The following is a 4654-nucleotide window of genomic DNA, read 5'->3' as shown; positions in this document are numbered from 1 at the left end:
GTCCCTAGCTGCTCTGCTGGGTTAGGACAAGTGTTTCTTCACCTAGATTTGCACATCATGTGGTTGGGTTTTAAAAAAAACAAACAAACCCTGACTTGTTTTGTAAATGTGTCACGTTGCTATTCTTGTTTCCCCATGCAACCAAGTTGAGTGGATGACTTGTCTGTTCTCCAGTCTGAATTGACCTGAAGAACCCTTCATTTCTAGATTATGAGGCTTATCACATGTCCATACCGTGCACATTTTAGTGGCTTCTGTGAAATGAGTTGGTCCTGTTGATTTTTACTACCCAGGTTACTTCATCATAAACCACCACTTTAATTGGTGCACTTCTAAATTGGCAGTGTTAAAGAGGAGGCCAAGGATAAAATGGGCATAGTGCTGATGCTGTTTGACTCCTAGTCTGTACTAAGGAAACACATAGGATGATAGTACCTTAGTTAACATAACACACTAATCATCAACCAGTAGGTCAGGATCTGCTGGTAGATCTTGGAGCCTCTAACAGGTGATCCTGACTGGTTTGGCTAGGAAGCTATCAAGTGCTGGCACTTCAGTTGCTCCTCTACCCACTGTCATGCTGCTCCTGCCCTCTCTCTTGGAGCTGCATCCCCTGGGAGCCTCCTGCGTGCTGTGTAAGGTGTGGGAGGGAGAGAAGGCAGGGCACTGATGTCAGTGTGTCCCTCCTCTCCCTATTTCTGTACCCTATCTCCACACTCAGGGAGAAGGGGATGGAGGGAGCGTGGCAATACAAATCTCTGGCACTCTCACACACAGTGTGGGCCTCTGTCATTCTCACAAACACACACTGTCCTTCACTCTCATCTCCTGACCCTACACATACATGGATAGTTGTTGTTACTAATTTTACTGCTTGCAAAGTGTGGCATTTTTGGGTTTTGACCAGACTGTGCATTTCATAACTTTCATTTCTCTCTAATGCTTATATTTAATTCTTTCAATACTGAGTTTTAAAACACCCAACCTGTTGTGGCTGGAGTAATTATCCCTATGGTAACTGCCGCTCATGGAAGCAGCTGGCATGTCCCTATAGCCCAGGAGAGAGGCAGAGCAGGGAGTCTCCACATGCTGTTCTTGCCTGTAGACACCAGTCCTGCACCTGCCATCGATCAAAAATGGGTAACCGTGACCAGTAGAAGTTGAGGGTGAATGCCTTGTAGATGGGGGGCAGCACATGGTGCCATGGAGCCATTGCTGTACATGTCAGCTGCTTTCAGGAGTGGTGCAGGGCTGGGGCAGGAGTAAGCCTGCCTTTAACCCCACTGCTTCACCACCTGGAAGCCATCTCAGTTAAACAGTGGCCAGCCAGAGCCTGCTTCCTGAACCCCTGCCGCAGCCCTGAACCTCCTTTTACACCCAGAATCTCCTTCTACACCCAGTCTCCTGTCCAGGTGTGAGTTTGTCTGCAACCAAACTCCTTCCCAGAGCTTGCATCCTGAAACCATTCCTGGACCCCAATCCCCTGCCCTGGGCTAAGCCCAGAGCCCCTCCCACACTCCAAAACCCTTGGCCCAAGACCAGAGCCTGCATCCCAACCCCCTACTCCAGCCTGGTGAAAGTGAGTGAGGAAGGGGGAGTGGAGTGAGCTGGGTGAGGCCTCTGAGAAGGGGTGAAGCAGGGGCAGTCCCTCAAAGAAGTGGTGGGAAAGAAGTGGAGCAAGGGTATTTGGATTTGAGGTAGATTTTTACATTGCACTTAAATTGAAAAAGTTATCTTTTGGTTAAAAAGGTTGGAGACCACTGACATAACATCAGACAACTTCATTTAATATTTAGCACGTTAGTCGTGTTTTGTAACATAACTAGTGTAAACATACACAGTGATTCTCAACCTGTTTACCATTGGCAACATATATAATTCTCTATGTATTATGTGGACCGATGCATCCACACAATATATAGACTATCTGCATGTCTTTCAGGATGTCACGTGGCCCTTAGCTGTGTGCTGATTGGACTGCAAGCTGCCTGTGGGCTGCGAACTTTTGCTTTAAATATCTCAAATATGAGTTGACATTCAGTGTCGATAACCTCTCTAGTCTTTCTTCTTTTCTTTTTTTATAAATCTGTGAATAGAAGAAACCCAGAAGCATAAAAACTGATGTTGTGTCTGACCAAAAGTCCCTCTAGTCCATTATCTTATCTCTGACTGTGGCTAGAACCAGAGCATCTGGGCACTATACCCCAGCTTTTAGCAGAGGTTTAGGGTTGTGCCAAACATGGGATTTCATGCATAGCCAACTTTGCTAATTGCCATTGAGGAATCCATGAACACATCTAATTCTTTTTTAAACCCACTTATGCTTTTGGCCATTACAAGATCCTATAGCAATGAGGTCTATGGGTTAATTGTGCAAAAAAGCAGGTCCGGTTGTTTGTATGGTGTGCTACCTATTAATTTAACAGGGTGATGGCTATTTTTTGTTTTGTGGGAAAGAGTTAATAACATTTATCTGTTCACTTTTTCTACGTCATTTCCTGAATTTTTTTTTTTGGGGGGGGGGGGTATACCCTCTATCATATCCATCTTAGTTGTGTCTTCCCTAAGCTGAACAGCTCTAACTTTTTTTTAGTCTCTCCTTTTATGGAAGCTGTTCCGTACCCATCGTCATCTTTACCCTTCTTGGAACCTGTTCCAGTTTCATTCTACCCTTTTTGAGATTGGAACAACCAGAAGTATTCACAGTGTGGGTACATCTGGGATTTATATAGTAACATTATGCTATTTCAGTATTGTTTACTGTCCCTTTAATAATAGTTCCTAACATTCTGATGGTTTTTTTTTTAAACTTCTACATACTGAGCTGAAGTTGTGCTTTAACTTTGCACCCAGAGTAGTCCTACTGATGATAAACATGTGAGTAAGCATTTGTGGGGTTGGGTCCATAGTAAGAATTTGGTGACTTGATAGTGAGTGCCTATTGTTCCTGTGCAGTTCTGTAAAAAAAACCTTGAATACTGCATAATTGGACTTGCATTTAAATGTGAAGCATATTAATCTTGATTATTTTTTTTATACAGTAGAAATAGAAGGGACATCTATTGTGTTTGTATAATGGCCAGCATTCAATCTCCCCAATTACAATTGTTCGTAATTGGTGAAACTTTCATCTTTTTTGGGTTGCAATATTTTAGGATTGGCCTGAAGGTGAATTTTTCTTTGTGTATGTGGGGGAATGGGAAATCTGGTGGTGAGGTGAGACCAACTGTCAATGAGTTGAGTGAGTGTTTTGATTCTGGAGAACCATGGCAGATATACTTTCCCATAATAACAAGGAAATTAATGTTGTTACTTTTTCAATAGCCCAACCAGCTGCATTGGTTGTAATGGAAAATTTAACTTTGTAATGAAAATATTCTAATTAAAGAGCAGTTTTGAATTTCTAATTTTTTTTCCAGACAACAGCACTCACTGTTAACCCATATTTATTTGGTAAAACCTCAGTGTATATACACTTCAGTATGTTTGTTTTTTCTTCAGACTACTGTTTTAACCAGGTACCTGTGCATAGTCAGCCTTCCTTAGCAGTAAGTTTAATGTTTTGTTTTTTAAAACAAATTCACATGATGTAGAATGCACTGTGTGAGCACAGTATGCAATATTTACAAAGGTTTCTAGCTCACTTGAAACAAAACTGAAGTTCATCATAACCGTGTTCTTCCTTCCTATATTTCAGTCCTCACTCTTTAGCTGAGGAGCAGCTTATAAATAAATAACATTGTCTCTTGAATAGGAAAAGTTTTTGTCCCTCTCTTTTCATATTCAGAAATTGCTTTGCCTTTCTTTTGTTGAAGAAAAATTATGTACTGCTTGGGTGCTAATACAATTCTTAAACTATATTGGGGAGAAGAAGGAACTTAACATAGCATGTGAGATCTAATAAGTGAGTTATTAGACATCTTGAATATTGTCATTTTCAGACAGGAAACCATTCCTTTCTCCATATCAGTATTGGAAAGGATTACACTGCTCTTTATCAGCATGATACCATGACATTGACATTATAGCCATATGGTCTTCCGTGGTTATCTAATGCTACTTACACAATATCTGTTGAGAATTAGTATCTCCTTGGAGTAGAAAGCAGCCTCCCTGATCGTATCTAGAGTAGGCATGTGACTGGGCGACTATCTGATAAGCATATAGGATAGTCAACTAGTCCTGCTCCCCCCTCCTGCCCTTTTGCTGCCTATATCCAGTGGAGGAGGGGAGAGGAGAGCAGAAGCTGGCTTAAAAGCCAGTTTTCCTGAGCACTGTCTCTGTGGGATGCGGGGGGAGGGGGGGTTGCAGGGACCAGGGGCAAGCCAGGAATCAGCTGATTCCTGGCTTTTGCCCAGTCTCAGACCCTGGGCCTCTACTTTTTAAATATATTAAGAGCCTGCTGGCTCTTACTACATTTGTCAGAGCAGCAGAGGGGGAACTAGTTGTTCCCAGCTCATACCAGATTCTTCCCCCAATTCCCTCCTCCCACCCATCCTCTGTGTTTCTGCTTTTTAAATCTATTAAGAGCTGGCAGGGAATTCCCTGCTTGCCCTCCAGTCCCCGTTGCCTCCCCTGCCCCCACAGAGATGGTGCTTGGGGGAAACCGACTTCTAAGCCAGCTCCTTCTCTCCCCCCTCACTGCCCCTCTCTG

The 4654-nt window shown here is 43.0% G+C and overlaps 1 protein-coding gene across 6 annotated transcripts in view; it reads left to right on the top strand.

Moving 5' to 3' along the window:
* MOSPD2 (motile sperm domain containing 2) overlaps positions 1-4654 on the top strand; it is a 97428-nt gene that overhangs the window by 444 nt on the left and 92330 nt on the right. The gene's annotated exons all lie outside the window — the stretch shown is intronic.

Source organism: Pelodiscus sinensis, chromosome 1, assembly GCF_049634645.1.
Source record: "Pelodiscus sinensis isolate JC-2024 chromosome 1, ASM4963464v1, whole genome shotgun sequence".
Lineage (NCBI taxonomy): Eukaryota > Metazoa > Chordata > Testudines > Trionychidae > Pelodiscus > Pelodiscus sinensis.
The sequence above is the reverse complement of the archived record's forward strand: the minus strand, read 5'-3'. Positions and strand labels throughout refer to the sequence as shown.